Raw genomic sequence first — 12,652 nt, forward strand, 5'->3', positions numbered from 1 at the left:
TTTTATCCTGCTCTAAGATCAGACTAACCTACATACCTTTCATTATACTATCATTCATGTGCCTATCCAATTAAATATGCCTAATACAGCTGACTTTACTGCAATTGCTGGCTGTTCATTGCACACACCAACACTCTCTATGCAAAGAACCTACCTCTGACATCTCCCCTAAACCTTCCTCCAATTACCTTAAAATCATACCCCCTCGAGAGCCATTTCCGCCCTGGGAGAAAGTTTCTGTCTATCCACTCTATCTATGCCTCTCGTCATCTTGAACACCCGTGTCAAGTAACTTTCCATTCTTCTTCGTTACAATGAGGAAAACACCTTAGCTCCCTCAAATCTTCTTTGCAAGACATGCCTTCCAGTCCAGGCAACATCTTGATAAATCTCCTCAGCACCCTTAACAAAGCTTCTATATCTTTCCTATAACGAGGCAACCAGAACTGATCACAATATTCTAAGTGTGGTCTCACCAGGGCTCCATAGAGTTGCAGCAAAACCTCGCAGCTTTGAAATTCAATCCCTCGGCTAATGAACACATCAAACACCTCCTTAACAACCTTAAAAACCTGGGTAGCAACTTTGTGGGAGCTATGCCATGGACCAAGTAATCCCCCTGTTCCTCCACAATGTTATAGTCCTGCCTTTAACCCTGTATTCTGCATCCAAATTCGACCTTCCAAAATGAATCATATCCCACTTTTCCATATTGAACACCATCTGCCACTTAGCAGCCGAGTCCTGCATCCTGTCAATGTCCTGTTGCAAACTACAAGAGCCCTCCACACTATCCACAATTCCACCAACCTATGTTACATCATCAAACCTACGAACCTACCCTTCCACTTCGTCACCCAAGTCATTTATCAAAATCACAAACAGCAGAGGTCCCAGATCTGATCCTTACGGAACACCATTGCTCACCTAGTTCCACACTGAATACTTCCCATTCACCACCATCCTCTGTCTTCTATGGGCTAGCAATTCTGTATCCAGACAGATAAGTCTCCTTGTATACCATGCCTCCTTACTTTCTGAATGAAACTACCACGGGGAAGCTTATCAAACACGTTGTTGAAATCCATGCACTACGTATTCACTGCTCTACCTTCTTCAGTGTGCTTAATCCCATCCACAAAGCATCCAAAAAGAATTGTGAGGTATGAACTGCCCCTCACAAAGCCATGCTGACTATTTCTAATCAAACTATGATTTTTCAGAATCCTCTCCAATACTTTGCCCAATACTGATGTAAGACTGACTGGTCTGTCATTCTCACGACAATCCCTGTTTCCTTGCCTGAAAAGGGAGTAAGATTTGCCACCCTCCAATCAACCGATGTTAGTCCAATGGAGAGTGAAGAAGCAAAGACTATCGCCAAAGGCACAAAAATCTCTTCCCTGTATTCCTGTCGCAACCTAGGGTGTTTCCCGTTGGCTGATTGATTTATTTATCCTTATGTTTGTATTTCAATCAGTCTGTATTTCACCTCAACTTGGTTACTCCCTGTCCAACCAACTGATTGACGGCTTTCCATTTTAGGGCTCTGTACAGTGCTGCCATCCTGAGCAAGTATGATTCCCAATATCATGTGTATAATGGAGTGGAAAACATGGGAAGCTTTGACTCTGCTGCTCCTCAGATGCTGCCTGACTGGCTGTGCCTTTCCAGCGCCACAATTTTCGACTCTGAACACCAGGATCTACAAACCTCACTTTCTCCATTACTGAGGGCTGTCCCCTCTGCACACTGAGCAGGGAACTAATCAGCAGAAACTCGTTGTATCTGGACCTGACTGTTCAGTTTTGGAAAGTTGCATTTGATGAACACATTTACTAAAAATGAATTTCAAATTCAACAAATATTGATTCAGTGCCAGAGTTACAGTTTTGGTTGATGAATTGGACAGGTTGACAACGAACAATGAATGACTGAAGAACCCCGAGGTACAGAGTATTCCAGGTGATATATTCCAGGTTGAATGTGCTTTACCTGAATGCTGGTAATATTATGAGACAGAAAGATATGTTAAGGAAACGAGGTGACTTGTGGAAGTGTGACATTTTTGCCATTATGGCGATGTGTTTTAGGGAGGTCAGGGTTGACAACTCAATATTTTGTGGTACCAGAACTATAGTCAGGACAGGAGAGACGGTAAAAGAGGAGGTATTTTATTAATTATGGAGTCAGTTACTGGCGTAAGAAGGGACGATATGTTGAAAGAATCCTCTAATGACGCTTGCTGGTTAGAGCTCATGATCAAAACCAGACACAGAAACACTGCTAGGGATATATTATAGACCCCCAGATAAAGAAAAGTACGGGAGCAGGTATAATAACTAAGTTATTGAGGTGTGTAAAAACAATAATCGGATCATTATATTCAGGCGTTTCAATTCCAAACATTCAGTAGGTCAGTGATAACTTTTAAAGAGGGGGCAGGGGTTTTGAAATTTATTCCAGAGAACTTCTTATATCAACATAGAGCAGATACAACAATGAGCAGTGCAGCGCTGGGTCTCACTGTGGGGAACGAAGCCAGTCAGCTGTTCCTGGCAGAAGTGGGAGAGCATTATAGGACCAGTGACCGTGATATCCCACATTTTGACTTTGCTAAGGAAAACACCCAAAAAATGTTAGAAAAATAAAAGCTTCTGGGTGAAATTGTAGCAGAACAAGGTGGGGTGGGGGTTGAGGGATCATTTGACTAAAAAGGAATTGATGACAGTGTCGGCCCAGCATATTACACCGAAGATAAAATTTAGGAAAACAAACCCAGAGAACCTCAGATGTCGACACAAATTCCGAACAGAATGAAAAAGGAAAGAGAAGCTTAAAACAGGTTCCAAGTGAGCAGGCCAATAAAGATCCTAAAAGAGTATAGAGAGTGGAGGGCTAACCTTAAAAAGTCAGCGGAAGAGCAGGAGGAGGGGTGATAAAACATTAGCGGGTAAGATTAGCAAGAATCCAAAGTCATTTTTTATGGGGAAGAGAGTTACGCGGGAAAGAATGGGAGTGTTAGGGACTTAGGGGACCGCCTGTTCACAGAGCGAGAGAATATGTTAAACACATCCTAAGAATCGGTCTTCAGTTTGGAGAAGCAGTTCCTGGATTCAGGGAGAGTGACCGTTTGACCCTTGAGCAAATTGATACAGGAGCTGAGGAAGAATTGGAATTTTATGCAAGATAGAGTGGGCAAATCACCAGATTAAAGACCAAGTCTCACATCAGTGAGAGGGAAAGAATTGTAGAAAATCTGGAGGGCTGTTGAGGCTGGATCATTAAATATCTTCAAGGCTGAGACAGGCAGATTTTTATACAAGTGTTACGGGGAAATCACAGGAAAGTGGAATGGGGGATTAACAAAATAAATATAACCAAATCGAAGGAAAAGCAGACTCAGTGAGCAGATAGACATATTGTTGCCCCTATGTCTAATGGTGTTCTTTTCCAATCGCTCTGTATTCACAAGAACATCATCTCTCTCACTATGGAGTGAGACACAGTTTGGAATGCAATCGAGGGATTAGAGGAATTCATAAACGCGATACGAATAGACAGAAAGTACGAGAGGACTGCGATAACACGGATTGCCTGTCGGGGTGAGGATCTGCATCGACATAGTCTCCACTACCAGAAGGAAGACCTCAGCAAGACACCCTCCAAGGCCAAGCAGCGACATGCATTGGGGAGCAGGTAGTCAGAGGCCAGGTGTCAAGGAGTGCTGAAGGCCTAAACACTACATCACTCCTCCCTTCTCTGACCAAAACTAAATGTGGAAGGGTAGAGAGACATGCCGTTGGTAGCAGAATAAGCAGTAAGTCTTTGACACGAGAGGCTTCGGACAGCTCCAGCTCAGCAAAATGTACAGGTAAACTCAAATAAAGTCCTTTTAACTTTATTGTTACAGCAGTCCAAATGGCAGTTAACACAGTCGCATGTTCCTCTTGTGGGATGTAGGAGCTCAGGGAGCTGATGGCTACACATGTGGGAATTGCATCCAGCTTCAGCTCCTGGGGGACCATGTTAGGGAGCGACGCTGGGCGGCACAGTGGCTCATGGGTTAGTACTGCTGCCTCAGAGCTACCAGCGACCAGGGTTCAAATCCGGCCTCGGGCAACTGTCTGTGTGGAGTTTGCACATTCTCCCCGTGTCGGCATGTGTTTCCTCTGGGTGCTGCGGTTTCCTCACACAGTTCAAAGATGGGCAGGTTAGGTGAATTGGCCATGCTAAATGACCCGTGATGTTGAGTGTAGGGAAGTGAGTCTGGGTGGGCTATTCATCGGTGGGTCAGTGTGGACTTGTTAGACCGAAGGTCCTGTTTACACACTGTAGGTAATCTAATTTAGGATGCACTCAGGGTCATCCGAGATACTGACAAATTCATAGACACGCCCCTAGTTATGTTTCTTTAATGACTGTAATATTCCAGTCCAACGTTCATCGTCCTGAGTTCATTAGCCTTACCTGTCAGTCCTGTTGTATTTAAATAAACACAATTTAATCCAACAGGCCTTCCTTGCTTCCTGTCATGTTCCAGGCAGAGAGTAGATGGGCGACCACCAGCAATGGCAAAGGGAGTAGGCAGGGAGTGCAGGAATCCTCTGTGGCCATTCCCCTCGAAAACAAGTAGACCAGTTTGGACTGTTGTGGGCGATGACCGTTCAGGGGAAAGTAACAGTAGCCAGGTTGGTGGTACTACCACTGGCTCTGGGACACAGCGGGAAAGGGTAAAGGTAAACAGGAAGTTAAAGATCGGAGGGTCGATTGTTCGTGGGACAGATCAGAGATTCTATGGTCGCAAACGGGAATCCAGGATGGTGGGCTATCTCCCAAGTGCTAGGGACAAGGATGTCTCCAAGTGGCTGCAGAGCATTCTCAAGGGGGACGGTGAGCAGCCAGAAATCATTATGCACGTTGGCAAAATGATACCCATAGAAATAGGGACGAGGTCCTGCAGCGTGATGACAGAGAGCTAGGAGAAACATTAAAAAAAAACCTTGACAGTGATAATCTCCTGAGAGGGAAATTACTGTGCGAGACATGCACTGGAGGGGATACCAATATCTTGGCGGCCAGTTTTGCTAGGGTTACAAGGGAGGGTTTAAACTAGGTTGGTGGTTGTATCCTCAAGAGCAGGGAGACAAGTGGAAGGAGATACAGTAATTAGAAATAGTAAGGTTAGGCTGGAAAATGACAGAGAGAAAGTAATGCATTTTGGATTAAATTGCATCTGTTTCAATGCAAGAGGGCTGACAGATAAGGCCGATGAACCCAGGGCATGGATAGGTAGGTGGGACTGGGATATTATAGCCATTACAGAAACATGGCTAAGTGATGGAAAGGACTGACAGCTTAATGTGCTAGGGAACAGGTGCTTTAGGTGAAACAGAGATGGTGGAAGGAGGGGAGGGGGGTTGCATTTCTGATTAAGGGGAGTACCACGGCAGTAATCCGAGATAAAATAACTGATGGATCACCCAGTGAGGCTTTGTAGGTAAAATAGGAATGGAATGGTGAGGTGATTGGGGTTGTAATATAGACCACCAAAGAGTCAACAGGAATGAGAGTAACAAATATGCAGCGAGAGATGGGAGACCAGCAGGAGCAATAGGGTTATCATAATACGGGATTTTCATTTTTCTAATACAGACTGGAACGGCCAAAGCGTTAAGGGATTTGATGAGATAGAATCTGTTAAATGCGTCAGGAAAGTTTCCTCAAGCAGTATATAGAGTGTCCTACTCGGGAAGGGGCAAAACTCGAAATTTTCTTAGGAAATAGGGCAGGACTGGTGACTACGTTAACAGTGGGGAAGCACTGTGGGACCAGTAACCATAGTTCTATTAGTTTTCAAATAGTTATGGAGAGGGACAAAACTGGTCCTCAGGTTCATGTTCGAACTTGGGTGTGGCTCAGGTACAGGCAGCTGGGATCAAGGGAATCCCTGGAGATATATGAGATACAGGAGTTTACTGAAGAAGGAAATCAGTAGGGTGCAAAGGGGCAAGAAAGAGCCTTGGCTGAGAAGATTAGGATGAATCCAAAAAGGTACATAGAATATAGAACATAGAAGAATACAGCGCAGTCCAGGCCCTTCGGCCCTCGATGTTGCGCCGATCCAAGCCCACCTAACCTACACTAGCCCACTATCCTCCATATGCCTATCCAATGCCCGCTTAAATGCCCATAATGAGGGAGAGTCCACCACTGCTACTGGCAGGGCATTCCATGAATCACGACTCGCTGAGTAAAGAACCTACCCCTAACATCTGTCCTATACCTACCCCCCCTTAATTTAAAGCTATGCCCCCTTGTAATAGCTGACTCCATATGAGGAAAAAGATTCTCACTGTCGACCCTATCTAAACCCCTAATCATCTTATACACCTCTATCAAGTCACCCCTAAACCTTCTTTTCTCCAATGAAAACAACCCCAAGTGCCTCAGCCTTTCCTCATACGATCTTTCTACCATACCAGGCAACATCCTGGTAAACCTCCTCTGCACCCGTTCCAGTGCCTCCACATCCTTCCTATAGTATGGCGACCAAAACTGAACACAATACTCCAGATGTGGCCGCACCAGAGTCTTATACAACTGCAACATGACCTCAGTACTCTGGAACTCAATTCCTCTACCAATAAAAGCCAGTACGCCATATGCCTTCTTCACCGCACTATTTACCTGGGTGGCAACTTTCAAAGATTTGTGTACATGGACACCAAGATCCCTCTGCTCATCCACACTACCAAGTATCCGACCGTTAGCCCAGTACCCCATCTTTTTATTACTCTTACCAAAGTGAATCACCTCACACTTAGCTACATTGAACTCCATTTGCCACCTTTCTGCCCAGTTCTGCAGCTTATCTATATCCCGCTGTAACCTGCCACATCCTTCCTCACTGTCTACAACTCCTCCAACTTTCGTATCATCCGCAAACTTGCTCACCCAACTTTCTAACCCCTCCTCCAGGTCATTTATAAAAATGACAATCAGCAATGGTCCCAAAACAGATCCTTGCGGAACACCGCTAGTGACGGCACTCCAAGATGAACATTTGCCATCAACTACTACCCTCTGTCTTCTTCCAGCCAGCCAACTCTTAATCCAAACCTCCAACTCACCCTCAATGCATACCTCCGTATTTTTTGCAGTAGTCTACATGGGGAACCTTATCAAACGCCTTACTAAAATCCATATACACCACATCTACTGCTTTCCCCTCGTCCACCTCCTTAGTCACCTTCTCAAAGAATTCAATAAGGTTTGTGAGGCACGACCTGCCCTTCACAAAACCATGCTGACTATCCTTGATCACATTATTCCTATCCAGATGTTCATAAATCCTATCCCTTACAATTCTCTCTAAGATTTTGCCCACAACAGAAGTGAGACTCACCGGCCTATAGTTACTAGGGTTATCCCTACTCCCCTTCTTGAACAAGGGAACCACATTTGCTAGCCTCCAATCTTCTGGCACTACTCCTGTAGACAACGAGGACATAAAAATTAAGGCCAATGGCTCTGCAATCTCCTCCCTTGCTTCCCAGAGAATCCTAGGATAAATGCCATCAGGCCCAGGGGACTTATCTATTTTCACCCTTTCCAGAATTTCCAACACCTCTTCTCTACATACCTCAAAGCCATCCATTCTACTTAATTGTGACTCAGTACTCACATTGACAACAATGTCCTGTTCCTGATTGAATACTGACGAAAAGTATTCATTCAGTGTCTCCCCTTTAAATATATTAAAGGTACTTTAAATATATTAAAAGAAATAGCAATAACTGGAGAGAAGATAGGATCCCTCGAAGACCAATGTGGGCAAGTATGTGTGGAACTATAAGAGATGGATGAAGTCCTCAACGAATATTTCTACTCTATGTTTACCGTGGAGAAAGACATGATGACTTCAGAACTTTAGGAAGTTAGTCGTGATATCTTAGGGACAATCCATGTCATAGGAGACGAGATTTTGGATGTACTGGAATGTTTGAAAGTGGAGAAATCTCACAGTCCTTACCCGATATATCCAATAACACCTCAAGGGTCTCCAGAAGAATTTGCGGGGACCCTGGCCTATAATGTTGATCATCATTAACTACAGGTAATGTCCCGGAAGACTGGAGGAGAGCAAATGTGCCCTTATTCAAGAAGAACTGAACAGAAAAGGCCTTGGAACTAAAGACCAGAAGGTTTAACATCCGTGGTAGTTAAGTTACTTCTGAGGGATAAGACTTACATGCATTTAGAAAGACAGGCTTTGATTAGGAATAGTAAGTGTGGCTTTGTGCGAGGAAGTTTGTGCTTGACAATTTTCTTAAAGCAATTGGATGATGTGACCAGGAAGATCGACTTGGGTAGGGCAGTAGACGTCGAAACATGTGGTGTTGGAAAAGCACAGCAGGTCAGGTAGCATTCGGGAGGCAAGAGGATCTATGTTTCGGGCATAAGCCCTTCTTCAGGAATGTCCAAAACATGGATTCTCCTGTTTCTCTGATGCTGCCTGACCTGCCGTGTTTTTCTCGTGCCACACTTTTCGATACTGACCTCCAGCATCTGCAGAGCTCACTTTCTCCAAGGGCAGTAGATTTAGTCAATATGGATTTCAATTACACCTGAACAGAATAAGGCTTTTCAGCCCCTGGAGCCTGATATACAATTACAGGCGGAAGCCAATAAGCCCCTAAGGCCTATAAAACTGTAACCAGATCATGCAGCACCAATATCCAGTTACACAGCAGCAGGATCAGTCTATTCAGTTACTTGAAGTCAGTAACACAGGAAATGGAAGAGGCCACAAAGTGACCGGACTATGGGGTATACTGGAAAAAAAAAACAGGCCACATAGCCCTTTCAGACCTGCCCTTCCATTCAGTAAGTCAGGGCTGATCTGCACTCGGCCACAATTTCTCTTTTATGCCCAATTCTTTGTAGCCCTCGACTCTCTGACGGGTCAAAATCCATTGACATCCACTCGCACCCCCCAAACATTTCCGGGATTTGGCCTCCCCAACTGTCTGGTCCCAACCGTCACTACCGCCTGAGAGAAGGAAACACTCCCCACACATATACCTTGGCCTATTGACATGGATAGAATTTATGAACACAGCGTAAAGTGACTGGCCCTGATATCATGGTCGTATTTGATTGAGCGAGATGTCAAGGAGACTGAACAAAATTGAACTTCATGGGAATCAGTTGTAAACTCCCCGCTGGTTGGATCATTCAGAACACAATGGGACTGGTGGACATCAATCATCCCAGTCCCTGGATATCCCTGTGGGCAATCCTCAGGGTAGCTTCTTCGGCACAAACATCTTCAGCTGCTTCATCAATGTATTTCCCTCATGTCATACAATCAGAGATGGGGATGTTCTGTAAAGATTATACAATGCTCAGAACAATGAGTCACCTCCTAAGGTACTCAGGTATCAAATCTGGACAACATTCAAGATTGTGCTGTTAATGTAAAGGTAACATGAATCAAAAGCACTGCGGGACACTAAACATTTCCACGGTTAAAATAAAGAGGAACTCCTTCAGTAACTCTAGCTGGTTTCACAGTAATAGAAGAAAGACATTCCGCCCATCTGATCTGTTGGATAACAAGTGGCGCAATGTGTTCACTCACTCCTGCCTATTACACAAGGAGACAATTTCAATAAACAGTAGGTGTTGGAATCCAAAGTACACGCGCAGGAAGCTGGAAGAACGGAATAAGCAAGGCAGCATCAAGATGTTGAGAAGTGAACGCCTTGGATATAACCCTTCGTCAGGGCTGTGGATGGGAGTAATGGGGGCTATAGATAAAGGGGTGGGTGAGGAAGGAGGAAGCAGAGTGGCGAGGTGGGGGATAAGTGAACACAGATAAAGGGTATCGGCGTTTTGATGATGGGAGGGCTGAATCCAGTTGGTAGCTGGACAAAAGCTTACTCAGAGGAATGGAAGGGAGGGAAGAGCCTGGGAAGGGAGTAGGGGGATTTGAAGGGAGGTTATTTGAAATTGGAGAATTCAATGTTGAGTCCCCGGGGTGTAGGCTGCTCAGGTGACAGATGAGATTTTGTTCTTCCAAATTATGGTTTGGTTCATTGTGGTAATGGAGGAGGCCAAGGATGGCCATGTCGGAAAGGTATTGGGAAAGAGAATTGAAATAGGAAGTGCCTGGGACGTTTTCCATTCCACCTAACGACCCTACCTTTCAGCTCCCAACGGGATTCATCCCTCCCATCGCCCAACCAGGTTGCACCCAATCTTTGGGTCCACATATCCATAACTCACTATCCCCCGATCTCCCCACCCCAACCACCCCCTTCCCTCTTTATCTGCAGCTCCCCCTACACCCCAACCCAGTTCTGAAGGACATTTATACCTGAAATGTTGATTTTCCCAACTAATGATGCTGCCTGGCTTGCAGTGTTTTTTCAGCCTTCCGTTTGTCTCCGATAACTCAGGAAGATCGAGTCGAGTCAGCACAACGTGCTGGTAGGCAGGAACGATGGGCTTCCAACTAAAGTCCTTAAATGCCTTTCCTCCGGCCAAGAGGAAGACATTCGGTCCCTCGAGACACTGACACATGAAGAGAAGAGGCCATACAGACCCTCCAATCTGTTAGACTGAAATAGGAGGATGTCATTGTTGCTGCAACACGACTAACCAATGAGAAATAGATTGCACAGACAGACTGCTCCACGTTGTTCCTCCTGGCCGCATTGCTAATGGTACACACGTGTTATGTTAACGTGGTTTGCTGACCATGAGGAGGGAAAGTGATTGGTTTGTACCAAGTCCCAATCAGGCACTTTCCATCTCCGAGATATTACGGACTAAGCTAGACCACTCAAAACATTTTTAAGCAGGCAGCCAAGAGCATACCTTTGCAAATTGTTTCGGTAAGTGCACAATGAAAATTACCCGGAGTAATTTAGCTAGGTTGACTACTAGATTTTAAAATAGACAAAAACTTTATTGATAAAATTAAACAATAAAACTCAAAGAACAGAATAAGGAATTACGACAGAATTCAACATATTTAGCTAGACTTAATTATGCTATTCTGAATATATACAATAGTCCCAATATGCAAACTCCCAATAAAAAACAGCATAAATGGAACACAAACTTCCAGGTTGAAGTTGAAGGTCAGAAAAGAGAGAGAGTTTCCACACAGCTACCAGTTGAACTTCCCAGTTCAAAACTCAACTGAAAACTGCTCAGCTCAGCTAGTTCAGCAAAAAATAGCTCACCACTCTCCATTCATTATACTGGTCACTTATAAAGCCTGACCACTTTGGCCTGAAGTCTCATTTATTTCAATAAAAACAAAAGGCCTCAGAAAATCCTTTTCATCTCTGTACCAAACCAGACTGATCGGAGCTTGGCCCCGTTTTATTGTACCTCTGAAAAAAATCAAGGACAGAGTCTCCTTGAGCCAAGGAACAGCTTTTGGACAAAAAAAGGGACTTGCTTTGTGATATGTCTCCTCTCCCTAAAAAAAAGAACCATCTATGCTAACAGATGGCTTCATTTTTAACCCTTCAAACCCAGTTAGTAGTCTCAAAACTGACAGATACACTATACTAACTGTAAACATTCAAACACAAACCTATGCAAATTCAGGCCACGGTACACCCACCATCGAACACCTCCGTATCTTATTCGAGTCTCAATAACTCATCAGCTTTCACATTTTCACGACCTGCCACACGCACAATGGACAGATTGAATGGCTGCAACAACAAGCTCCATCTAAACAGTCTGATTTTTTTGTCCTTAATGTTTTCCACAAATGTCAATGTGTTGTGATCAGTGTATACGATTGTCTCAGTTGCATTGCTGGTGATATAAACACAGTATGGTGTAATGCCAACACCAAGTTTAAAGTCTCTTTCTTCACCGTTGAACATTTCTGTTGATGAACGTTCGACTTCCCAGAAAAATACCCGATGTGTCTTTCTATTCCCTCAACATCCTCCTGCAGCAACACCGGACTAATACCCAGATCACTGGCATAGATTGCCACCTTGAAAGGCTTCATGTAATCTAGTGTAGCTAATACTGGGGGCAGTGGTTAACACAGTTTTTATGCTGTAAAATGCTTTTGACAGTCCTCTGTCCACTGAGAGTTCTTGCCCTCTTCAATTCGGTGAGTGGAGCAGCCACACTGTTTAAAGTTTGGCAGAAACTTTCAGTAAAATCCAGTCAATCCCAGGAACCGTAGCACTGCATATTTCTTTTTGTCGACGATGTGAAACATACCCGAACTACTTTCATTTTCGTATGTCATGGGCCATTCGTCCATGTCCAATAACGTGACACAGGAACGTGACTTGGGCTTTCTCAAATTCACTTTTAGCTAGGTTTACCACCAAGCCTGCCTTCGGAAGTCAATTGAACAAGTCCGATAAATGCTGTAAATGTTCAGTTCCTGAGTGACTAAAAACCACCAGGTCATCAATGTACACCACATAGTTGGGTAATCCGAAAATTACCTTATTATCAGTCGCTGAAACGTGGCTGGATCGTTTTTCATAACAAATGCCACAACTTTGAACTGATATAGTGCATTTGGCATTATGAAAGCCGAAATTGCCTTCGCTCTCTCTGGCAGAGGTTCTTGCCAGTAGCCTCCGAGCAAATC

The sequence above is a fragment of the Chiloscyllium plagiosum genome, unplaced genomic scaffold, assembly GCF_037043375.1.
Source record: "Chiloscyllium plagiosum isolate Xiang-an unplaced genomic scaffold, Cpla_swu_hap1 HiC_scaffold_14, whole genome shotgun sequence".
NCBI classification, from domain to species: domain Eukaryota; kingdom Metazoa; phylum Chordata; class Chondrichthyes; order Orectolobiformes; family Hemiscylliidae; genus Chiloscyllium; species Chiloscyllium plagiosum.